At 36.0% G+C, this 27674-nt stretch overlaps 1 pseudogene; it reads right to left on the reverse strand.

Moving 5' to 3' along the window:
• LOC118001096 lies at nucleotides 1-27674 on the reverse strand (annotated as a pseudogene).

The raw sequence follows: 27674 nt of genomic DNA on the forward strand, positions 1-27674 counted from the left end.
TCAGGCTTTGACCGGGTACTTCCGGAGCCGGTACAGCCTCTCGTTCTGCTGCTGCTTCTTGGTCTTTAGCTTTTCCTCGTGCTTGTTCTGCCCATGGTCATGGCACGTGTCTTCCAGGGGCTTGTACTTCTTACCCTGGTAGAATTTCCTGAGGTTCTCTTTCTGCATCTGGCTGATGACGGGGGCAACACGGGTGACGGATTTGCCAACATCTGGCATCTTGGAGAGCTTTGGGTCCACGCAGCAGGGACAGCTCCACCTTCAGCTTTTTCAGCTGGTGAAGCAGCTCCTCCTTCTTGCGCGAAGGTCTCGAGCCTTCATCGTGGCCCCCTCTGCGCAATGCCCTGCTGCCGCCCTATAATTTTTAACTTTATTCATCTAGGACCTTATTTCTGTAAGTTTGCTGAGCGGTTTTGGCTCTTCCTTGCTAAACTAATTTGATCTTCAGAGTTTCCCTGAGAGACTTGTCCTGTGCTTTGACTCTGACTAGGCTCCCTGACCACCTCAATTGATCATGAAAAGAGGTCATTTTCTTTTTGTGTCGGCAAGATCCTGCTTCTCTCCAAAATTTCTCTAGTTAACTTTTCCCCTGTTAGCTCAACTCTATTTCTTTGTTTTAATAATTAAAAGAAGAAAGAAAGAAAACACATAAAGATGGAATGAAAATTATTTCTAATCAATATTAATTGTATTCTTAGAATGCTTAAGATTCACTCATCAAACTAATTTATTCTGTATTAAGTTATATTACTGCAGACTAGTAATAGTGAAAAAAAATATTTGCATGATTAACTAAATTAAAAGAGAAAATAAGTGTCATATTCTTATAACCATATAGACAGTTCTTTCTTTTTTAAGATTTTATTTATTTATTGAGAGAAAGAGAGAGAGAGCATGAGCAGGGGGACGGGAGGAGGAAGAGGGAGAAGCAGGCTCCCAGCTGAGCTGGGAGCCCAATAGAAGTTTCCTTCCAAAGACCCTGAGATCATGAGCTGAGCCAAAGGCAGACACTTAACCTACTGAGCCGCCCAGATGCCCCAATATAGACAATTCTTATATAGTACTGTCTATATGCTAAACACAGACCTATAGGCTTTATTTTTATTAAGTCATTTAATTCTCAAAATACCTTTCAGAATTTGAGTGTCTGAATTTTGGTGTCATTGTTATTCTTTTCTGTGGTAATGGTTCTTGTTTTGCTTAATGTTGTCATTTGAGGTAAAACAAACAAAACAGATCATTTATAATGTTAGGGCAAGTAGCAAATACAGGGTTAAATGTCAAAAACTGGAAAACTAGGGCTGAACTCCTGGAACGGAGAAAACTGTTGGAAGACTGAGTCAAAATGCAGGTAGAGGTATGAGCTTTTAAGGGGAAATGAAAGATTTCTTAATCTGAAACTGGAAGAGAACAGAGAACAAAATAGATTTTGAAGAAATGATAGCTATGAGAGTAAGAAAATTATTTTAGTTCAAATCACATGTCCTTAATTTTCTTGGAAGAATTGGAGGTAAATTTATGTTCCGAGAGGGGCTACAGTATGACTTCTTACACAGTGGGACTTTAACTATATGCAGTATGAGCAGCCAGAGGAAGGGAGCCACAACCCCACAGCACAGATACTCCGTCACAGGAGACCACAGCTCCCAGCAATGTGTGCCTTCCAATTAAAGGATTAGAAGGACCTCCTGAACTTGCAGGTACTCCTCCCCACAACCTGTCAATTAAGTTTTATTTTTGTAGTGCAGGGAATTGGGGATGCTCGAAGATAGAAACTGAAAATGATTTTTAGTCAATGAAATAAGTATTGAAAAGCTCTAGGCAAATGATTCAGGTCCCATTATCTTTATGGGGGGTACTTCATATTAGAATCCTAGCTAATTTTAAGAAATTAGATAAATCACATTTCTCTCAGAATTTTTACTTTTTGAACTATTCTGTTATTTAGTATTAGGATCCTAGATCTAAGATGGTTTATTATGGTTTTGTTTTTTGCCCTGTAAAATGTATTCCAGAATGAGATTCAGTTGAAAACTGAGATAGAAATGTGAAATGGTTCTTTCTGACTTACTAACGAATAATGATCGGCATCTACGATTCATTCAATGAAATTTCCCACCAAACAAAATTCTGACTTTTGTGTAAGTCTTTCTTCTATTTTGTAACTAATACAGTATCTACATGACCTCTGATGCTTAAAAATCCTTGTGTGGTTCTCTATAATTTCCTTGGACCCTTAAGAAATGGGTACATGACACAGCTATTCCTGGGCAAAGCTGACCCAGCCAGTGTGGAGGCAGGTTTGATAACTTATTTCTTGAAGGACTAGATTCTAAATATAAATTTCTAGGACCTTTGTGATTTTCATCATAGCAGCCAATTTATATGCTTGTATTAATTTGCGAGGGTGTTGATCTGTACATCATCAATATGTAACCAAATTCAATTGGGTTATGTTTTTATTTAATATGCTAGATAATTTGAGGCAAACATCAAATTTTACTGACATTTTCACTAAATTGACAGTTGCTTTACTTACATGACTGCTTATTTTGGCATTGGATATAAGCAAGATCTCTCTAGTGAGTCCAACATAATTTATGATAGCATTGTACTTCATGTGTCAAGCCAAATCTTATTTAACTAGCTTTTTCACATCTAGTGACAACAGTAGGCATTACTAACTTGTTAAAATTCAGCAGTGTGCCACACATAAAACCTCCTCATCATTTGATTTTAAAATAACCATAGCTGGGACGCCTGGGTGGCTCAGTCGGTTAAGTGTCTGCATTCGGCTCAGGTCATGATCTCAGGGTCCTGGGATCGAGTCCCGCATCTGGCTCCTTGCTCAGCAGGGAGTCTGCTTTTCCCTCTGCCTGCCACTCCCCCTGCTTGTGCTCTCAGTCTCTCTCTCTCTTCTTCTCTCTCTGACAAATAAATAAATAAAATCTATAAATAACCATAGCTATCGAATACAAACAAATAAGCACACACATAGGTATACCAGCATCACAAAGGCTTTTGTAATGACTTTTCTAAGTAACCAAACTGCGTAGAGGCCCAAAGAGCTTTTTTTTTTTTTTTCCCCTGGGATAATCTAAAGAGTGAACACAAAAGATGACATTATTTACAAAAATGGAGACAAATTGGTTTTATGCTCTTTCAGGGTACATTCTGGAATAAAAAAATGACTGGGTCGAACTTGGTCACTGATGGGATATATTCTAAAATTTAATTATTTTTATCATCTGGCTAGTGATAGAAATATTTTTTTTACTGTTTAGCATCAGAATTCATATACTCATATACATAATGCACATACACATATGCATACATACACACACATACATAGTCTCTGTTCCCATCTGCTGTAGGTTTCATCACAATGTTCTTACAAATAAAGAATTCCATAAGCGTCTATTACTTTAGTCTTAGAGGTTCAATCTCTTCAAAACATATGCTGAGAAAGAAAGACAAGTTAACAATGGGCATCTTGTCTTCATTGTTTAGGATCACTTTAAAGCGAATCATTTCCTTGTCAACCCTTCTTCCTAGCACCTAAGTCATATCTGCAAATAGCTTCCGTGATAACCATTTGCTTACATGTCCACTTGAAGACAAATGCGCAACATTTTCCAGTCGCTTATAGGGAGACCTGAAAGCAGAAAACAGAAGTTTTTCTGTTATCAGACTGGCTAACTCCTATCTTCCCCCTAATAAAAGACCTTTTAAGTAAGCCTATTTTTGTCTGTAATCAAATACTCAAGAGTCGCCCTTGAGTCATATACATGTACTTCCTTCCCTTGTTAGAATTCTCTCTCTAAAGCCAAGAGTCCTCTGTTGACTTTTAGCTCAACAACTTCTGAAAAAAGGCAACTTCCATTCTGCTATTTTGGATTGATAGTAATCTCTCTGCACATGGATTCTAATATACAGTGACATGGTCGCCAAAGTTTCAAATGCCAGCGGAAATGCAATCCACTGCTAGAAGGAAACACTTATGAACTGGCAAAGAATAAATGACTGCCATCGGGAATAAGTGCTTGTCATATCAAAGCTTTGGCAAACGTATATGCTTAGAAGACTTAGTTTAATGAATTTCATCCACACCTACCAGATGTGATATCTAGAAATTTGCCAAGTGTTTGTGCAAATATATATTGCCTGGAAAATTTTAGGAATAAATGAGATTTCATTTTGAAATTGATTAAAATTTTATTTTGGTAAATAGGACTAGTTTAGAAAAATTGAAAAGCATATTTATCTATGCTCACCGTTGTTCATTTTTGCCAAATCATTGATATTTGAACAAGGAACACAATTAATTTGCAATATATTTTATACTGGAAGTTTCCGGTATGTCTACAGCACAACAGTATTACATATAAAATAAAGAAAAAGACATATGAATGAGAATGATCCATACCCAGCCATTTGCTAACAGTGCTTTATTTTTTTTTTAATCCTAGAAGTTTTAGATTTACTTTTTGATTGTCTTTTGTACTTTTCTTTTTAAGACAGGTTAGAAGCTGCTTAAATTAATATGTTCTTCCTCAATTCAAATGCTAAATTTGTTTCTGGGATGCAGTCTAACAATATATCCAATAATTAGAAGAGGAAAGGGAAAGTAGACAGTCTTTTTAGGTGTTAACACCAGAGAAATTTCATCATCCAACAAAGAACAAAATCTGTCTAGAAAAGACTTTAGTTGAATTACCTGTTCCCAACAGTTCAAAGAAATCAAAGCAGGATTAGTATTAATGACAAAACAAACATGTTGCATTGTCTTAAGTGTAAATGAGATACAGAATATCTGTACTCACTGAAGATCAAAGGATAATTTTCAATGAAAGTGCAGCATACTTTCCAAAAAGGCATGAGAAGCCTAAAAGGAGAAGTTCAGATTTCTTTTTTTTCCCTCATGTGATTCTTTAATAAAGACAGATTGAAATTCTTTCTCAAAGATGTCATATTTAGGTGTTGAAATGTGTAATCTTATTATTACAACTTTGCAACAGTAAAGTATCCTTTTTAGTGTATGTTCTGACTTGTTAGTATTTGAATAGAGACACTGTAGGAAGAAATATTTAAACTATCAGAGTTATAGGGAAATAATGAAGAGTTACAGACACTGCGGTAGCTTGAATTCTACCCACTCTCCAAAGTAGGGAGTTGGAGACAAGGGTATTTCTCAGAACACCCTCATTCTAAGAAAGCCAAAATAGAAATATGCTTAAGATGGTGTCTTATGCCTGAACTAAAAAAAAAGAATGTTCAGATAAGGCGTAGGTGGCTTGATCATGAAACCTTATCTTTTGGAACCTCTTTTCCATCTTATAATATCACCACATTCTAGCCTGTCATGAAAATGGGCTTTCCCAAACATGTCACGTTCTCTCAACCCAAGGCACCATTGAGCAAGTTGTTTGTCACTGTTTGGAATACACTGCTCCTCCTCCACTTGTCTTTGTCTTTGTTCTTTATCTTCATACTTTTTTTTTTTTTATCATTATTATCTCATCACAGAGACTTTCTTGACCTCAAGATACTATTGCCAAACTAGGTTAGATGCTCTTCTATCTTACATCCTACTTACTAAACAATATTCGCATCGTATGGATGCTTATCACATCTTCTATTAGATTGTGAATTCCTCAAGGGCACTAGAATTATAACCATTATAACTCTTAGGTTCTTTTGGTACTGTTGGCATAGTAAAATTTGCTGAACATAAAACTTTCCTGGAAATCTTCAATCCTGGCCCACAAGTGCATTCATGTCCACAAAATCACCCCAGTTTGCTAATGAGACTTTAGAATCTCTGAGAGGTGGAGACTGGCCATATTCTACTGTTCAATGTATCAGGTTCTTTCAGGACACCTGGCGACATGAAAAGGCCAGAAACTATAGTCACCATCCAATAAGATGATCATGGACAACAACTAAATGTGTGACTTTCATTTCACATTGTCTTTGCCCTATTTCTTCCTAGGTTTACCCAATGTCTTGTTGCCCTATGACTCTTTCCAATGTTTTGATGTGTATGTTAATAGAGGTGGAGGTAAAGACTGAAGATCAATAGGTCGTTGTTCCCCGCCACTGTGAGAAAACCAATGTTAATGTTATCCCAGTTTTACTTCCAAATTTTCCCTTTCAGTATTCTTTTGTATCTCAGAACCTAAATGGAGAGGAAAATTTTGCAAAACAAATGCAAAATTATTTCCCAAACTACAATACTACATTATTAAATATATGGCTGCTCTGAAATGTTTAGGACAATCTTTTCCCTAGTTCTTCATTATATAACTTTATTGCTATATCATAGAACCTCAGAGGTATTATTTGCGTCCCAAAATTACTGAACTGAAAAAAAAGTTATTTTAAAATATTTTATGTACAAATTTGCCATTTGAACTATTCTCAAGTTCAGAAATGAAAACTGTAGCTATGGCAAACATTTTCTATGGTTTAAGGAGATTATTAGACATTCATGAGGTTAAAAAGAAAAGAAAATTATCAGTTTCTACACTACTATGTGTTTGAAAAATGTATCACAAACTACTTAAAGTCTTAGACATAAAATAAGTTTATTACTTCCACTTAATAGAACATTTACTGCCTTAGAAAGAACTAGAACTTGAATTAACAAGCACTTGTTTTTCATGTATTTATTCAATCATGCATATTGTAGTATACCTACAATGTGGTACTCACTTTAATCTGGCTAGTGATATAATGGTGACCAAGAGAGCCTTCTTCTTACCATTAAGTATTTTATTTTTTATTTTTTTTTAAATATTTTATTTATTTATTTGACAGAGAGAGACACAGCGAGAGAGGAAACACAAGCAGGGGGAGTGGGAGAGGGAGAAGCAGGCTTCCCGCGGAGCAGGGAGCCCAGTGCGGGCTCAATCCCAGGACCCCAGGATCATGACCTGAGCCGAAGGCAGACGCTTAACGACTGAGCCACCCAGGCGCCCCTCCATTAAGTATTTTAAATGGTTAAATATGTGGCCACATATCTGTGAAAAATCATTCCTCTTAGTTTTTACCTGCTATCAATTACTATTATTGCTACAGAGTTAATATTTGTGTAGAAGTTGTCCAGAGAGCAGTGTGGGTAATGGAGAGGGAGTGAGCTAATGGGGAGGAGCTTGAGGCAGAACAGGAGAGCTTGGACAAGACCAGATCATACAGGACCTTGTTGAATATGGCAAGCAGTTTTACTTATATTCAAAATACAATGGGAAACTACTAAAGGGTTTTAAAGCAGAAGAAAGATACAATCTTATCTGCATCTTAAAATGAATACTGAGCTGCTACTACAGCATGAGCAGAAGTGGAAAGAACAGCTAGGAGCAGGAAGCCTGCGGCTTGGATGAGTGAAATGGCGGGAAAGATGGATGGGGTGGGTGGATTTAAGATCTTTATTCTGGGTTGAAGTGATAGGACCTTTGATTAATTAGATGTGGGGGCTTAGGTAAGAAGAAGAATCAAGGTTTCTAGTTTAACAACTGAATGAATGCTGATACCATTTTCTGATAAAGGGAAGATTGAAGTGAAACAAATTAGGGAGAGGAAATCATTTATTAGATTATTTATTGGATGTGTTACATTTGAAATGTCTATGAGAAATCTGCACGAAGATGTCAGGCAGGACTTGACATGTCTGGCTTGCACTGGAGATATTCAGGGAGACCATCAGCTGTTAAATATCATATAAGACCATGAGACTGGGGTAACATTATGTAGAGATAGAGAAGAAAGGAAGTCCTAGAACAAAATACCAAAGTTCTTCAAACTATATGCCAAATCCAGCCATTTCTCCCTACCTAATCTTTGCTCCTGCAATCATTTCTTACCTGGATTCTTTCAAACTACCATCATCTCCCACCTATTTTGACTCTTGCCTCCTACAATCTAGTTTTTAACATAGAAGTGAAATGATCCTGGGGAATATTAAGTTGTGTTTTAAACGCTCCTCAGATTAAAAAAGGGATCTTGTGGTGACGGGTGAGACCCTAGCTGATCTGGCCCCCATTTAGATCTTGGATTTAATCTTCTTCCATTTAGATCTTGAATTTAATCTCCCCCCTGCTCTAGCCAGCTATATTGCTTTCTTCGTCATTGCTTGAATCCACCAGATGTGCTCCTGCCTCCTATCTTGGCTCTTAATGTTGCTCTTGTCTGGAATGCTCTTTTCCTATAGATGTATATGCTTCAATTCCTTACCTCTTTCAAGTTTTCACTCAAATATTACCTCAGTGATTTCTGCAACCACTCAGGATTATCTTTATGGGCATGTGATGTGTATAGTTGCAGAGGATCCCAATATTAAAAGGGCCCATTACTTGGTTTAATGCTCTGCTACTGCTCTCTTGAAATTCTTAACATTTAAACAAGGTGTCCTGCATTTTTATTTTGCCCTGGGCCCCAGAAATTATCTAGCTAGCCCTGTAACCACCAGCTCTAATCTTCTCATCTTTTTTACCTTGATTTATTTTTCTCCACTTCTCACCCATTGCATTTTATTGTTTGGTTATCTCCCTCCATCAAAATTCCACGAAAGCAGGATATTGAAAAAAATCATTCATTGTTGGGTGTCCAGTGCCTATATGACTAACACACTGTAGATGCTCAATAAGGATTTTTTAATAAAAGAATAAATAAATGATTGAATGAACTCCAACATTAAGAGTTAAGGTATAGGAGGAAGGAGACTATGATGGAGTAGTAAGTGAAGTGGGAAAAAAATCAAGAGTATTTCCCAAAAGAAATTAGAGACTAGTGTTTCAAAAGGAAGAATAGCCAGATGGGAAAATTAGGAAGAGGCCCAGTAAGATGAGGCCAATAATTTGCTGTTGATCTTGAGAAGAGCAATCCAATTACTGTGGTGGGGGAGGGAAGGAGTCAAAGACATATGGGGATGAATTGGAAAGAGTAAATAGGACATAAAGAAGAATTGCTTTTTAATACATTAGAAAAATCTCTAAGCTATTGATCTATTTATCATATATATTCCGTGTATTTATCTATCTAAATAATTGTATTCATATAAAACTGATCCCCATGAAGTATATTTTTACCCTAAATCTGTAAAATTCAAACTGCTACAGTACTTTTTCTAGACCATACTCAATCTCCATTATTCTTGAATACTTCTGAAGGAGGAGATAAAAAAAAATATATATATATATAAACATTTTCTCTGTACTCGGGAGCTTTCAACATAATTAAGGAAATAAGACAATCATCAAATAAAGAAAAAAGAAACCTGAATTTAAATAACATTTCAAGGAAATATGAAAGGAATATCACAATGTTATACATAATGTATGATTTGTACCCAGCAATAATTAGAGTTAAGGTTTCTGAGGAGAGAAAGAGTATTCAGATTGTGGTGGTTAAGCAAAGCGTTAGAATAAAGGTAGACTTTCAAAGTGATCTGAAAGAATGGATAACACAGATGCAGATAGCAAATGTTTTAAAAAATACTCCACAACTTTAAGGAAGAAATCAGGATTAGGGAAAATTAGGAGATCAGAAAGTATAAGATTGATTGAGGGATTGACTTATTTCTTTCAGCATAATACCCTCTAGTTCCATCAGAGAAAGACATGTATCATATGATCTCACTGATATGAGGAATTCTTAATCTCAGGAAACAAACTGAGGGTTGCTGGAGTGGTGGGGGGGTGGGAGCGATGGGGTGGCTGGGTGATAGACATTGGGGAGGGTATGTGCTACGGTGAGCGCTGTGAATTGTGTAAGACTGTTGAATCACAGACCTGTACCTCTGAAACAAATAATACATTATATGTTTAAAAAAAAGAAGAAGAAGATAGCAGGAAGGGAAAAAATGAAGGGGGGGAAATCGGAAGGGGAGATGAACCATGAGAGACTATGGACTCTGAAAAACAAACTGAGGGTTCAAGAGGGGAGGGAGGTGTGGGGATGGGTTAGCCTGGTGATGGGTGTTAAAGAGGGCACGTACTGAATGGAGCACTGGGTGTTATGCACAAACAATGAATCATGGAACACTATATCAAAAACTAATGATGTAATGTATGGTGATTAACATAACATATTAAAAAAAAGAAATGCAAAAAAAAAAGATTGAGGGAGGCATATTTTGAACTAAGTTTGTTCAGAATAAAGAGTTTAGGAAGATGAGAAATTGGATAAAGTAGATTGGGGACTTAATATGTGACTGTAGGGCAACATGGTGTAATAAAAATAGTATTTGTTTTGGAGTCATAGAGAACTATATTTTTATCCTGGTGCTGCTGCCTATTACCTAAATTCCAACTGTGTAGAAACTCAGTATCTTTAACCTGAAGTATGACATAATGCTATTTAACTTAAAGGTTTGATGGAAGGGTTAAATCCACTAAGTAACCAGTTTAATGCAACTGATAGGTAATCAGTTCCCAGTATATGTTGGTGAGCTCCCACACACACCCAGCATCAAGTTACAGATACTTCAAATGTTTAAGATTTGCAGTTTATTGTCTAGATGGAGGGAAATCATTAAAGACTTCTAAATATGCAGGTTATGTTTGAAAGCAGGTATTTTGTTAAGATTAATCTGCTTTTATGGGGCGCCTGGGTGGCTCAGTTGGCTAAACGACTGCCTTCGGCTCAGGTCATGATCCTGGAGTCCCAGGATCGAGCCCCACATCGGGCTCCCTGCTCGGCAGGGAGTCTGCTTCTCCCTCTGACCCTCCCCCCTCTCATGTTCTCTCTCTCATTCTCTCTCTCTCTCTCTCAAATAAATAAATAAAATCTTTAAAAAAAATTAAAAAAAAAAAGATTAATCTGCTTTTATCGTGCAGGAAAATTCGAAGTGAGACTGGTTAGAAACCTTATGGAAATGTTGACATAGATAGTGGAGATTACTCTGAACTAGTATTCTAGTTCTATTCCACATATCAGTGATATTATAATCTGTATATATGCCTAAAATATTAGCCCCAGCAAGCATTTTCTTCCTTAGTATTTAATAATGACTAGAAAGGCAGATCTCATGTGTACAACTTGGTGGATTTTACCAAGAGTACAGACCTGTACACACACTACCCAGATCCAAATTTAAAATATTCTCTGCCACCCAGGTATCTTTTTGGTGCCTCCCTTGAACTACTCCCCCAGCGTTAACCTTCCCTGTTCTAAAAGGTAATCACTATTCAGTGACCATTCATCATAATTGTTTTGCTTAGTATTGAATTTTATATAAATAAAATCACACAGCATTTGCTCTTTCATTCATGTTTCTTTCACTTTCTTTTTTTTTTTTTTTTTAAGATTTTATTTATTTATTTGAGAAAGAGAGAATGAGAGAGAGAAAGCACATGAGAGGGGGAGGGTCAGAAGGAGAAGCAGACTCCCCGCCGAGCAGGGAGCCCGATGTGGGACTCGATCCCGGGACTCCAGGATGATGACCTGAGCCGAAGGCAGTGGCTTAACCAACTGAGCCACCCAGGCGCCCCGGTTCTTTCACTTTCTAACTGTAAGATTCACCCATACTGATGGATGTAAGAGTAGTTCATTCTTTCTCCTTGCTGTATACTATTCCACTGTATGAATATATCCCAATCCATTTTACAATTGATCAATAAGTGCTTCCAATTTTTGGCCACTATGAATAAAATGACTCTATAAACATTCTGGCCCATATTATTTGGTACACAAGTGTATGCACTTTTTCCAGGTCCATACCTTGAAATCAAATTACCTGAATCAGAGCATGTACTAAATCAATTAAAATGTTTTATTTTTTTTTATTTATTTATTTATTTATTTATTTATTTATTTATTTATTTATAAAGATTTTATTTAAGAGAGAGGGAAGCAGAGGGAGGGGGAGAAGCAGACTCCCTGTTGAACAGGGAGCCCGATGTGGGACTAGATCCCAGGACCCCAAGATCATGACCTGAGCTGAAGGCGCTTAACTAACTGAGCCACCCAGGTGCCCAATTAAGATGTTTTATAGATGAAGTTTCTAGAAGATAACAAAGGAACATATTTTTATAAACTTAAGGGAAGCAAATATTTTTAAAATGTTTTAAATAAACCACTAACTACAAGGTAAAGTTTGAAAGGCTGACCTTCACCACAATTACGAATTTCAGTTTATCTAAAGTCACCTTTAAGATTGAAAAGGCATGGGAGAACACATTTTGAATTCATTTATCCAACAAAAGACTCATATCCAGAATATCTAAAGAACTCATTAACACATCAATAAGAAAAAAACCCAGACAATCCAACTTAACAACAACCAAAAAAAAGACAAAAAAATCAAACAGGCACCTCACAAAAGGAGCGATCCAAACTGCTGAGAAACATATGAAAAAAACACTTCACTTTATTAGTCATCAGGAAAATGTAAATTAAATCCATAATGAAATAGGACTACAAACACACCAATATCTAGAGTAAAAAAGGTTGACAATATCATGTATTGGGAAGGATATAGAGCAAGTATGATTCACAGGCACTGCTGATGGATGTAAGTTGATACAACCATTTTCATTCATATTTTTTTTTAAATGTAGGTCAAGCAAAACGTATCTGCGGGCTGAATCTAGCTGGGACTGCCGATTTGCAACCTCTGACAACTCCTTCATGTAACAGATACAGACCCTGGGGCACAAAGAAGTTAATTGAAGTTTAATTCAAGGTCAAATAGCTAGAGCCCGTGTCTCCTGACTACTCAATCGGTGTTTTTTCTGCCACACAGTGTGGCTTTCTCTAAATGACTGGACAGGAAATGAAGAGTAAAGTATATGCTTTGAAATTTAACATATTTCACATTGTTCAAGTAAAATCCATTTCATACAATCTTAAATGAATAAAAGGAATTTAAATCAAATTTATTTCAATGCTACTAAGGAAGTTTAAGGCTTAAAATAATAATAACAGTAAGCCTAGAACCACCTATTAGAGATTAAAATTTAGATGGTTCAAATACAAAAGCCTTTCATAAAAAGATATCTGGGTATTAGTCACCATTGTTTTCATACACTTGAAAGAACTTAATAACCCATCTAATTATTTTTTTTCTGGAGTACAAATGAACTGTTCCAAAAAGATCAATTAAATAATAGGACTGAGAAGCATCTTTTTATCAGAGGAGTTTCTTATGAATTTACTGCATTAAAGTTAATTCCCTTGCTATTATTGAGGAAATAGTATGGTCATGTTGGAGTTTTAAAATTTCTACTGATGTAGGAGCAGAATTTCTTGGCAGATTAAACAATAGGATCTTTGGAAACACCAAAGTAGTCTTAAAAATCATCTCTTCTAAATTGGTACATCTTTAATCAGAAAGAAGTTTTGTCTCACTGTAAGAAAGCTTTTAATTGCACAGCCAGTGAAATAAATTATTATTTTCTCTCACATAGGAATTTTATGTACAAAAACTTGAATAATACAGTCATATTTTTAAATGCATAGATGTAAAACTTTGTATAGTTAAGAAGTACTACTTCTTCAGATTTTTTTCTAGCTAAATGTCTTTCCCATCCATTGTATTGAAAGTCCATCTGCTTTTAATTAAAAGTAATCATCTGAGGCTAGTAAATCACAGAGACCATATAAAAGTCTTTAAAGTGTCCAGTGAGCTTGTCTAAATTTCTCAGGGAATGTTTAAATATTTTAATGAGACTGAAAATTTTCAGCTCACTGATGAAATTCTACCAATCACATAAAAAATAAATATAAATTATGTGCAATTTAGATCCATCATTTTGAAAAAAACAAAAAACAAAAACAAAAACAAAGGACCATATACAACTCTTACTGTGGGACAGTAAAAGAGCATATACTTTTCCACAAATATTAGTTCATGTATAAAATGATCTCTTGTGCTTTCCCCAACATGACAAAACTAAATGTGTTAGCTGTATAAAGGGCAAGGAGCCAAAACATCAGAGAGAAAAAAAAGAGGGAAATGAATTTTTGCAGCACATTGTGTAAAACTTTGTAGAAACTTTTATTCGCTGCTATTAATCCTTCACTTTGATGAGAAATGTATTCAATCATTATTCCTTTTTAAGAAAATGCTCTCAGCTTTTAAAACAGTAATTGAAAGACTTTTTTTAGACTTTAAATATCTGCTTTAAAGTGCTTAGAACAACTAGTTACATTCATTTAAATCCCTTTATTGCCAAAAAGTCAGGGGGGAAAAAAAGTAGCCAGATAGAGTTAGATTTAAATAATTTATTTCCTCCGAATATTTAACACACAAACACACATAGAGAAGTACAAATACAGACTAGACCTTTAGTTTCTTGCCAGCATTTTCAACATGCTAATGTTTCTATAATATCATTTACATGGTTTCAGATGTCTATAATTGATCTCCATACTAAGAGGAGCATTGTGATTTCACTGTGACCTACAGCTCTGATCCTTTTCTTTTCCTCCTTTTCTATTCCTTCTTTTGCCCTCGAGAATCACACGCACATACAGACAGAAACAGATAAAGTCACACAGTCAAGATAGGACTCAGCATGTTATCCATTCATTTCTTTCGAACGCCTATATCATTTTACAGTTTGTGTGTTTGTTTTTCTTAAATGGACACATACATGTCCTTTCATCAGTGGTTTCTGGTGAGCTCATCCGGAATTTGAAACTGGTTTTCAGACAAAGCTTGATGAGCAAAACTAAGTAGACTGGAAACTATATTGTCATTCTCTTTGCTTGTTTTGTTTTTAAAACATAAGAATATTGTACATTATGATTCATATCTATAACAATAGAAATATGAAGTTTCAACTGGGAGCGATCATCTGGAAGAGCTGTAACAAGGAATGGAGAGGAGACAAATTAAATTGACTGACACATAAAACCTTCCTTAATATTTGGAGTTTACCCTTAGAGTTGGGGTTAACGTCAAGCCAATGTATCATGCATTTTACTTGAAAATGTTTAATTGAATTTATAGACTATAAGAGTCAAAGGATTCTGAAACATACAGTTGAGATCTTGAATTTGTAACCTGAAATCTTCTTTTTTTTTTTTTTTTAAGATTTTATTTATTTACTTGACAAAGAGAGACACAGCAAGAGAGGGAACACAAGCAGGGGGAGTAGGAGAGGGAGAAGCAGACTTCCCACAGAGCAGGGAGCCCGATGCGGGACTCGATCCCAGGACCCTGGGTTCATGATCTGAGCCAAAGGCAGACACTTAACTGACTGAGCCACCCAGGGGCCCCATAACCTGAGATCTTCTTAGCCTATTTCAAAGGGAAAAAAAAATCAAGGGGATGCTGATATATGCTCTCACTCAACCCCTTTGGAAGTCCTGAAATAAGCTTGATTAGATTCTCAGAAGAAACCTGGAATGCTGCTGGCCCCTGAAGACCTACTAAATTTCTAGAAGTATGGGAGATGTTTTATAACTAAACTTTTTCCATTGAATCACTCCCCGCTCTGGGCTCTCTATTATCTCATTTATTGATAAGCCTGTCTTTTCTAGATAGCAGAGAGCAATCTTGTGTTTTACTTACCCTTTCGCACTCTATAGAGCTGCTGGTATTTGGAGAGAGAGGGACACACAGGGCCACATAGGTATTTTGGGTAATATAATTCGGCAATAAACTTTTCTTTTCAGTTGTAGCCTATTTTTCATACTTCTGCTGAAAATATTTCTGTTAAACAAATGAGTTAAATCCTTGATATTGCCATTGGACAGCACATATAATAATTGCTACATTAGAAAAAATACTTTAGTTACTCTCACCTTATACTAAGAGCAGTAGTATATCTGTTCCTGCCAGGCCTTTCTCACTGCTATCTTCAAGCTGTAGATGTGGGAGGAAACACAATATGGTAAAAATAATTGGGGCTATGCTAGACCCTGTTCTGCCAAGCTGTTTGCTCATAAAGAACAGGTAATATTTCACAAGGGTGGATGTAGATCTCACAAGAGTATGTAGTTACCAATGAGTAGTAAGGCATAAAACTGCACGAAAGTGTTAGATATTAAAATTACATCTAGGTGGCTTTGGGCAAATCATTCAACCCTCTGTATCCTCATTTCTTGTCCATAAAATATGAACCTGTTGATCTCTAAGTTACTTTTTAATGACAGCTCTAAATTTGTACTTATTTATGTTTAATAATTTGACAACTACATCGAAGGGTCCAGAATAGAGCATATGGTTGGTCATCACCAGGGTTGTTGTGACTCAGTCCCTGAATAAAAGTGGAAGTTTAGGCAGATTGGAAAAATGAGAGCAATTCCCGAGAGCCAGCTCAGACACTAGTCTGAGCTGACACCAGTCAAGGATTAAGAGACATCTCACCGGGGCGCCTGGGTGGCTCAGTTGGCTAAGTGACTGCCTTAGGTTCAGATCATGATCTTGGAGTCCCAGAATTGAGTCCCACATCAGTCTCCCTGTTCAGCGGGGAGTCTGCTTCTCCCTCTGACCCTCCCCCTTCTCATGCTCTCTCTCACTCATTCTCTCTCTCAAATAAAGAAATAAATAAATAAAAATCTTTAAGAAAAAAAAAAAGAGACATCTCACCTTCGGATCTAGCCATCCACTCTTATTAACGCTCACTTCTTCCCATTCTTTCAATATACAATGTGTTTGCCCTGATCCCTTTGGCAAAATATTTTTGTCTTTGATTACTTAGAATAATGCTTTCTGCACCAGCTGGAAAATTATGGTTCTTTACATCAAATCCAAATTGTTTTTCAAGATCACTTCTACCTTTCCAAGCCAACTGGGCCTCTCATATTTTCCTTCTTTAGTCATTTTCCCACATCTTCAGAGTTTTTTTTTTTTCCATAAACATTCAAAATTCATATTCATTTATTCCATGAATTCTTTCTCATGTTTCCCCAAAACAACAAGACAACATAGGTTATTATAGAAGAGTCAGCGATTCTACATTTAACATTTTATTAGTCAAAAAGTCAATGTGTCATCCATCGATAGATGAAATTTGGTAACAGAGGATACAGAAAAGACAGAGAGAAAATGCTGTTAACCTTCATTCTTTCCACAGAAAGTCAGGCCTGATCAGATAACGAAAGTATAAATCACCTGGTGTCGGAAAGAGGACAAAGTAGAACAAGAAAAGGAGAGTGGAAAAGGACTTTTAAAAAGTCAGTTCAATTAAAATAAGTATGTTGGACCATGATGTCTTACAGTACATATTATTGCTGATCCGCTAAATAATAGTATGGGAAATCTGGGGAGGATATAAGCACCTTTGGACTTAAAAAAAAAAAAAAAAGAGAGAGTTTAGAGTACTGACATGCCCCAAAGAAAATTAGAAACCCGGATGTTGAGTTCAATTGTGCAAATTATTAGTCCCCCTGCCAATAATTAAGTTTGTTTGATGAGAAATTCATATTCTTCCTGTGAAATCATTTCTTTCACACCCTATCTTCCTGTTTCATGTGGCATCAAACAGGTAGGGGGCATCAGTAGCCTATCTGTACAAGCCTCCCGGAAGGAGTGGGTACTGCAGGTAACCTGCGGGACTCATGCATGATGATGCCAGCCAGGGAGGTAACTTCCTTCACAACTGGCCTCATATCGAGAGAGAAGGAGCACCCGTATCAGAATATCATACATTGGGGCGCCTGGGTGGCTCAGTCATTATGCATCTGCCTTCGGCTCAGGTCGTGATCCCAGGGTCCTGGGATCCAGCCCTGCATCGGGCTCCCTGCTCTGCCAGAAGCCTGCTTCTTCCTCTGCCACTCCCCCTGCTTATTTTGACTCTCTTGCTGTGTCTCTCTCTGTCAAATAAATAAATAAAATCTTAAAAAAAAAAAAAAAAAAGAATATGACACATTGCATTGTGCCAGGACATTGGCTCTAAAGTTCCTCCTGGAGGAAGAATAACTAGCTAGTCATGCTATGTGCTTTAGAATAGAATAGTTAACATAGAACAGTCATACTGATACTGCCTATTTGGCCCCACACGTTTTTTGCCTAAGAGAGACGAAGTGAATGAGCTCAGCTATAAGTTCAAGAGGCTGCTTGGGTAGCCGATAGTCCAGGTCAGCCTCCTCCTCAATGTAGCCAGCCAGATGATCTCTTGGCGCTTCCGCAGGGCCTCAATTGCCAGCAGCTACCAGAGGCGTAGGGAAGAATTTGAACCTTTCTGCTTCACACCAACTACACGGAGTGTTGCAGGGGTTTGATTTTGATTGTCTAGCGTGATGTCTAGTAAGTGAGTCATAGCTTTTTATTATTCACTAGGTACCATAAATATACAAAACTAGGCATCCATTTTTAATGAAAGATAATGTTTTGAAAGATAATAATGGGTCAAGAAAATGTGTACGTTTTAAACGCCTTTTTAAAAATCAAACTGTACATTTTTCTCCATTTGAAATATCTCCACCATTCTCCAAGCGTTAGCATGTCAGTCAGACAGGATGAAAGAACGTAGAGGTGATGACAGAATGAAATAAGTTTGTAGGCAGTCGAACAAAGCCACTTAAAACAGAATTTATCAGGGTGTGGGGGGAATTCTTAACAACTTCACTCCTGTATTCGTGTTTACTTTGTACATATGTGATATGTAATGGAAGCATCCATATTCATTACCCACCTCCTTCATCAGAATGGTATCATTAACATTAAAGCTAAATGTGCATTTATAAGCTTTAAGTCATTTAGATGTATTTCTCTAAACTTCAAGCAGAGCGGACTTGCACATGGGACATCATATTAAGAACCAAGGATTTTGCTGTGTAGTCCCAAAGGATTTTTCAGGATGCCATCTCAATATCTTAGTTTTTTGCTAAGGAAAAATTACAGACCTACACTTACAATTTACAATTAACAATATCAAAGAGTTTTCCTTTCCATTCTGTTCCAAAGTTCCTCTATGGTAGTACCAACTGCATCCTATGCAACTTTCTCATTCCCACAGTATGAACAAGGTCCAAGTTCTTTAAAAAGTAGTACATGATCTGTACTTTTTTTGAAGTTTCTTTTTTTAAATTATTATTTAAATTCAGTTAGCCTACATATAGTACATCATTAGTTTTGGATGTAGTGTTCAATAATTCATCAGTTGTATATAACACCCAGTGCTCATTACATCACGTGCCCTCCTTAATGCCTGTCACCCAGTTACCCCATCCCCCCACCCACCTCCCCTCCAGCAACCCTCAGTTTGTTTCCTAGAGTTAAGAGTCTCTCACGGTTTGTCTCCCTCTCTGATGACTTCCCACTCAGTTTTACTCCCTTCCTCTATGATCTTCCACACTGTTTCCTATATTCCACATGTGAGTGAAACCATATGATCATTGTTTATCTCTGATTGACTTATTTCACTTAGCATAATACCCTCCAGTTCCATCCACGTCTTTCAACTAAAGGGCTAAATATAAGTTTTTTTAAGGTGTAGGGCATGTAGATTTGATACATTTGTGTATTGCAATATGATTACCATCGAAATATAGTGCTTTTATTTCAAAAACCATGATATGTTTTAAGACTAGGCAAACAAAATTAATCCCATAAAAGTGAAAAGACCAAGTAGGTGAAGAATATATTAATAGGTTTAAAACATTCTAATTTAGGTTAGTGGGTAATATTTTCATTAGGTATGTACAAAATGTAAGGATTTAAATCATGATATTATGGTAAGAAAGATCTACAATCAATGATTTCGACTGATAATTTTAAAACACATAAAAACTAGATAGGAGTTAAATTTACATTTAAATTAAATTTAATTAAATATAAACATGAAAGATTATATTTTTGAGATTTGAAATCATTCAGATTCTGCATCTTTTAACTGGTGTTTGTGATTTATTTTAAATTTAGAGTTTTCAGCCTAAAAGCCTGTGTCCTCTAAAATCTGAGAAGTATGCACGGGCACAGATGCCCCACTAGATAATGGAAATCAATTGCCATGGTCTGCTCTAAGGAGCGTAATGATTACTGACTGGCCTCATCCCCATGCTAGCCAATAGCATGAGTCAAACAGAAGATAACCAGACATGCTTCTTTTGCACTCTTGTTTCTTTTCTCCTAATTAAATCTCCTTTGAAAAGAAGGCAGAAATTTCACTCCCACTGAAATGACTCTCTTATTGTAAAATTGATAAATTTAGAGAGAAAAAAATTCAAGGGAAGAACAATAAACATAATTTTGAAAAATTAAGATTTTTACAGAGGTAAGGGGTAATATAAGGAGAAATTCTCCTAAAAGTTTATTTGTAACATTTACTGGGTACTAACACATTATTTCAATTAAGCTTAAACTCTCCTTACTATTTTTAGAGAAATATGGTTTCAGTAAAACCCAACAGTCTATCCTAACAATGGGAGACTGGAATCTCCAAACCTTATGACCTAACATTCTTATATGTATTTAACTTTAAAGTTCTTTACAATTGTCAAAGGAGTCCCGCTAGATGAAAACATTGCTGAGTGTTACAGAGCCATACGTTTATGTAGCCACATGTTTATATATGTTTATATAGAAAGCTGAGGTACAGGACTACATAGCTATAAAAATAGAAGATTGTACCCATTTTGACTATGTCTGTATAAATGAGACTCAGTGTAAGAGTAATGAGACCCCATGTCTTAACAAAATTAACAACACAAATTCATATCTTGATTTTGTAACATTCAAGTATATACCAAATTTTACATGAATCTCTCTGTCAAACTAGGCATTTCAATTTTTCAGTTAAGAGGCTGAATGAAAACAAACTACAAGTAAACCACCATTCAACGCAATTGATGTACTCCAATGGATCTCTGGGAGTCATTCTGCCTAAAATATTTACATTAGTCAGCTGTTTGTGGAGTCTTAATTGCAATTTTCCTTTTTTAATTTTTAATTTTATAATTGTATGGTTTGCTGAGTGGAATTTCAAGTGAAACAAATGGAGAATATCCTTTTTGTTTTCTTTTTGCAGTGTTTATTGAGTAGGTACTGTCTTCTCTGCCAGTTGAATAGGTGAGAGCGTTGCTGTTTTTGCCTTTGGGAGCTTTTCTACTTGTAGACAGTTCAGGTCTCAGACTTCCTTTTTTTTTTTTTTTTAAGATTTTATTTATTTATTTTTTAGAGAGAGAGAAAGTGAGAGGCAGGGAGGAGCAGAGGGAGAGAATCTCAAGCAGACTCCATGCTCAGCATGAAGCCCCACGTGGGGCTCCATCTCAGGACCCTGAGATCAGGACCAGGGCTCAGACTTCTTTAAGCAGTACCTTCATCACCAGGAGCCCCTGAACATGGAGGAAAGATAAGAAACAGAACTTGCTGATCAAAATGGGAGTTGAAACCATTGAGGATTTTTTTTTTCTTTAAAGAAGTCATTAAAGAGGGGCGCCTGGGTGGCTCAGTCCTTAAGCGTCTGCCTTCAGCTCAGGTCACGATCCCAGGGTACTGGGATCGAGCCCCGCATCGGGTTCCCTGCTCAGCGGGAAGCCTGCTTCCCCCTCCCCCACTCCCCCAGTTTGTGTTCCCTCTCTCGCTGTGTCTCCTCTGTCAAATAAATAAATAAAATCTAAAAAAAAAAAGTTATAAAAGATAAGGAACTAGGCTTGCCTGAAAAGTCTTAAAATTATAAATTAAAAGGACGCCTGGGTGGCTCAGTTGGTTAAGCGACGACTGCCTTCGGCTCAGGTCACGATCCTGGAGTCCTGGGATCGAGTCCTGCATCGGGATCCCTGCTCAGCTGGGGGGTCTGCTTCTCCCTCTGACCCTCTTCCCTCTTGTGCTCTCTGTCTCTCACTCTCTCTCTCAAATAAATAAATAAAATATTTTTAAAAATTATAAATTAAAAAAAATTAATGGATCTGGATGCTGAAGAAATGCTCTTCCATAGATATTTAGTACATTAAATATCACCTAGAGTATTGGAAATCTGTTGATCTGAATATATAAATACCAAAGTTTAAGTCTGAAAGAATTAAGTTCTATTTATACACCAGTGAATTTCATAGGAATGCTTTATAATGTGCAATTATAGAGGGCAAAAGCATCTTTTACTGGATGAAATATAGTGATTACACATCAAAGAGACAAAACAATGTCTATTAATTACTAATAAGGAGAGAATGTAATATATAAAACTGTGCTAGTTAGCTAGTTTACTAATATCCTCCCAATCTATAACCTTATCCTTTATCAGCCAAACTCAGTAAACTTGTCTCTATGTTTCTTCAAAAGAAACTCTACACTTAACATGTGAAAACCTTTAGTTATTATCCCCTTCCTTTTGGGGGCTGGGGTGGGGGAGGTAGTTGCGGGGAGAGAATAGGTGTGTTCACACAATGCTAGCTAGCTCTAAACACCAATTGGCACCTTTACACAAACAGAATATTATTATTCATATATATTGTTGATTATTTGTCATTCTTACATTTCTTACATATAAGCGTAAACAAAGCTTTCTAATACAGCTTCTCACAGTTACTGCTCATTGTCTATTATTAAGAAACTTTGGAGACTTTCACATCTTATTTTCTTAGCAGATTTTCAGAGTCTCAGGTAGAGAGCAATAGTTATCAAATTATTAACTTTCCCATTAGATGGCCAAGCTCTATTAATTTATATCAAATTATAGTCACCTATCTATCCATTCACACATATATGTTGGCTCCTTCTTTTTATGCACAGCCCCTTTCCTATTAAGTAGCCAAAAAGCTGAAATAGAACATTTGGTCTTTGGGGATAAACAACTTACCTCTCAACTTGGAATTTCTGCCACTGAGATCCCCAGGGAGATGGTCCCACACAAATTTATCTCTCCGAGCTCTTCCCTTAGAATTAGATTCCACTAATCATGAATCTCAGTGGGGACTATTTTAGCAGAAAGATTAAAAAATACATAAATGAAAGAAATGATTAAAGGTGGAATTAGCTTTGTGTCTAAAGCATCAAATCATTTTTTTTTTTAAATGTCAAATTTCTTCCAGTTTGCCATTCATTTGTCTCACCACAAATTTACTGTGCTGTAATCAGGTTGTTGAAAAGCCAAAAATCAAAGCTGCAAATAAGTTACATTCTATAGGTTATTTGCTCATAATTAAAACATATGACCAGCTCTAGCTCTATTAAGACTCAAGAAGATAATGAGTATCATTATTAAAAGTGTTTCCAAGTTCGAATATTTAATATTGCCCATAACCACATTGCTGATTTTATTTCTATTATAAACGCACACCCAACATTTTTCAATAAGTTAGCATTTGGGGTTTTCTGGGCACATAGCATTATACTTAACCACACTACCTCTGCAGCCAACCTCATATTTGAAATATTAATCTCTCATAAGAGTGTCTTTATTCCTGCTGTTGTGGTCTTCATTTTTTATTTATCCTTTTTAATAACCTCATGAATAGTTCCACTTGGACTTTGCTTAGTATCTCTCTAACCTGGTTTTGGACTTCCTTCTCTTATGCACTCATGGAATAACCATCTTTCCCCACGTTTCTCTCCCCGCCTCCATTCCCTGTGTTTAAACAATGAAAACCATAGGAAAACTTGAAAGTTGGAAGGTAAAATTTTGAGAGGCCTTAGAAGAATCATGCATTTGAAGACATGCAAATCATACATTCACAAACATGCAAGGGTCCAGGCAGTACACATATATTTGAACTACTTATCAGATGAGAATTTTGCTTTAAGAACTCAAAAATTAATGGAAAAGAAAAAATTGATTATACAGATTTCCCTTCCTCATACTTGTAGGCATGCATCTCTCTTGCCCTGAGATTTCTGAAGTCTTAAACACAGGATGCCGTGTCACGTTCTCATTGCCTTATCTGACCTCGATTGAAATTACATGAGGATCCTATCCAAGATTAATAACTGTACATCTGTTCATTTACCAGTGCAGCAAGTTTGTGATCAATGGACCTACACATGTATCTGAAATGGTCAGTAAGTCTGAATGAGGCTAACCATGTAATTACAGAAAATATCTTTTTTATAAGTCATCTGTCTCTGTGTTTCGATGATGTTGACTGCTATAATATTAAGATTGTTTGAAAATAAATGCAATGGGAAAATCAAAACTGTCTATTCACATGATCTCCTTTAACCTTTAATTAAAATATCAAGATGGGAATTGCAGTCTTGTTAACAAAACTGTCTTGTAATAGAACATTCTACTAAGGAACTATATTTTTAGGAAAGAGTCCAAATCTCTTTCAGCCTCCAGATATTACCTTCAGATTTTCTGAAAAATAAGTTAGAACTCAGAAAATATCATAAGAGACTTATAAATGAGAACACCAATGGGATCATCTGGAGAAATTTGGGCACAAGTGATCAAAAAACAAAAAGAAGCTGCCAATCATCTCTCCCCAGCTTAGTTTAAATTCCCAACAAAAAAAGTACGGAGAGTTTCATTCGTGGAATCTAAAAAACAAAGGAAATGAATAAACAAACACATAAAAAGCAGAATCAGACCTATAAACACAGAGAACAAACTGACAATTGCCAGAAGGAAGGGGGATGGGGATGGGCAAAATGGGTGAAGGGGAGAGGGAGATACAGACTTCCGGTTATGGAGTGAGTAAGTCTCGGGAATAAAGGGCACAGCAGAGGGAATACAATCAATGGTATTGTAATAGTGTATGATGACAGATGGTAGCTACTTTTGTGTGAGCAGAGCATAACATACAGAGAGGTTGAGTCACTTTGTTGTATACCTCAAACTTAGTGTAACGTGTGTGTCAACTGTACTCGAATAAAAACATTTAAAAAACACAGGGAAGTTTTTTTTGTTGTTGTTAGTTTTTGTTTTATTTACTTTAGTTAGTACTTACTCTAATATGAACTTCAGTGAACTCACCTATTGAACATAGTCTCACTGACTAAACATGTTAATTTGTTAATTTTACCTTGAACCAAAGATTTATTTTTTATTTTCTTTAGCTAAAAATTCTATTTTTACCACATTTTGCTTGCAAACAGGCAATATAAAATAATTTTTAATTAATTTATAAATTTATTAATTTATAAATGTGTATCTCGTAGAGTATAGGTGGTTTTGGTCAAAATAAACATAGTTCAAAGCCATGTTCCTTTTATATGCCTGGGTGTTTTTATATACTCTAATGATTTTTGCTGCTATCTTTAAGCTAATGTTAACCATAGTTTATCTCTAGTTTTAACTGTATCTCTGGACTGATGCCTCCTGGATGTCCTAACTTATCCTACCCTGGATGCATCATCTTCCCACACCTAAACTAGCTTCTGCCCCATTAGACCTATAACACACAAATCAGGCATTTGTAATTCATTTATAACTTCTTGCTCTTTTTCTTTTCCTTTTTTTAAAAACAACTAATCAATCCTGATATTATGTGGTATTACCTCTTGTTCATGTTTTGCAATTTATTAAAATTTGTGTTTATAATTGTTATTAATGTTATTCTGTGTAGTTCTCCTTATACAAGTCATTCTATGACTCTATGCACTTGTTGGAGACACTTCCCCTAACTGAAATGCTCTTCCAATTTTCTTCAACTAATTGTTAAGGAGCTCAGGGGTGAAATCAAAGCTAATTCAAACTCAGTGACTGATTTACCGTATGTCACTTGAAATTTTGTTCATTCTATTTCAGCCTGGTAGCCCCATCCGCTAAGTGGGTAGCTTTAAGAAGGAAATGGATATATACTTCATGGAGATTTTTTAAGGATCAAATTAGATAGCACATATGGTATTTAGAAAAATAATCAACATAGAGTAACTAATTAGAAAGTTTATTTTACTAATATTATTGGTCTCACTTAAGTATTATCTCCACCATGGATCCTTCCACAAATCCTCGGTATCCATTACACTGCTCTTTTTATCATATGGGATCCCTTACGAACTTATGCCCATTTCTTATATCTCGTATAACACGTTGAAATTTCCCCCTGACATGCCACTGTACTATATGTACAGAGCTCTGGAGGAGGGATTCGTCCTTAATCATCTATGTGTGCATTTAACCTAACTCTTAGTACAAAGTGAACATTCCATAAATTTCTGTTGAACATAATTGCATAACCACAAAGTAATCAAGAGATTTTGAGCAATCTTTTTAATACATCAAGAAAATGAATAAATGAATGAATGAGTAGGTGAACATTTCTTAAATATCTTTGTGACAGGTACTATGCTGGATATATATCAAAGGAAATACAGTAATCTTGTGACATAATGATTATCATCTCCAATTTACAAGTGAGATCATTGAGATTTGGAGAGTTTCTATGCCCAGATCATATTGCCAGTAAGAGTTATAAATCAAATTGTAATTTTCAGCTCCAAACGGAAATATCATTTTATGAAAAATATAGAGTTATATATTAAAATCAAATTATTGGTAAAATTGGCTACCTCTGCTTTACTTTGGATCAGGATTTTTAACCTAAAGTCTGAGGATAGCCTTCAAAATGTCCATAAATCTTCTATGAGTCCATGTACAATTATGTGTATGTGCAATTTGCCAGGAATAGCATCCATGGCTTTTATCATAGTCTCAAAATAATTTATGACCTGAAAAAGGTTATGAAGCAATGTTCTAGATGATAGCTTTTCATTACTCAAAATATTTGATTAAACAGTACACTTTATTTTTTACTATTATTTATTTGCCATCAGCTTGTAGGTAAAACTAGTGTCCAATGCTAAGAGCATATGAGTAACACAACTTAATTTGCATTTCATAAATACAATAAAATTAATTAATTTGACACCAATTTTTGAAAGTGATATTCAGTCATAATGTCACTTGACCTACTAAGCAGTCATAACTTTCAAAGTAAATGCCTATTCCATTTAAATAAGCCAACTAATTTCAAGAATCACTATTCATATAAAAAGATGTGTTAATTACATCTCATACTATTTATTAAGACATGCCACAAATAAATTTATTTGACAATGTGTTGTTAGTTAGTGGTTACTATATATTTTGGTAAACATTATCATTTTCTGTTTCAAAAAATATTTTAAGGAAGAAGGCTGACCTAGCTGGCCTCAAAAGTCCCTTCCAATATGGTAATAATTTAACTTCTTGATTCATGTGAATAATTCAGACTTTTTATTAAAAAAAAAAAAACTATAACTCAAATAAATCACAAATGTGCTCCTAACAAAATCTAAGAAAAATAATACCATATGCTTTTTCAATGAAATGAGCCCATCCTGGGTTAAGACTCCATATGTTCATTTATTTGTCCATCATCTAGCCTTTACTGGTTCCTTCACACATCTCTTCCCTTTCTCACATTTGAGACATCAGCAATATTCACTGATAACTCTCTTTTCAAATATTCCCCTGCCTTAGAGGATTCACTGTCATAGGTAGTGTGTGTTAGGGTCCTACACACTTCCAACCTCCTTTTAACTTGTTGTCATGTTATAGGTGCTGAACAGCTTAAAAACCAAACTTCCCAGACTCCATTGCAGATCAGGACTGGGAACTCATCCAATTCTCCCAAGACGAAGGACGCACATAGAAGACCTGGAAGCAGATGGAAGCCTGGGGAGCATCTGTAGCTCAGGAGCACATTGAATCTTCTAGTGAGTTGGTGATGGAGTCATTTGGTTCTTCTGGGGTTGCTGTGGCGGAGCTGTTCTGGTCTCCACTTGCAGAATCGTAGGTGTCGAGTGGCAGGTAGGGAAGGCAGTGGTGGCACCGTCCAAGAGTTCTGCTTAATGTGCCCAT

Source organism: Mirounga leonina, unplaced genomic scaffold (genome assembly GCF_011800145.1).
Source record: "Mirounga leonina isolate KUSES-001 unplaced genomic scaffold, KU_Mleo_1.0 Mir_53, whole genome shotgun sequence".
Taxonomy (NCBI): domain Eukaryota; kingdom Metazoa; phylum Chordata; class Mammalia; order Carnivora; family Phocidae; genus Mirounga; species Mirounga leonina.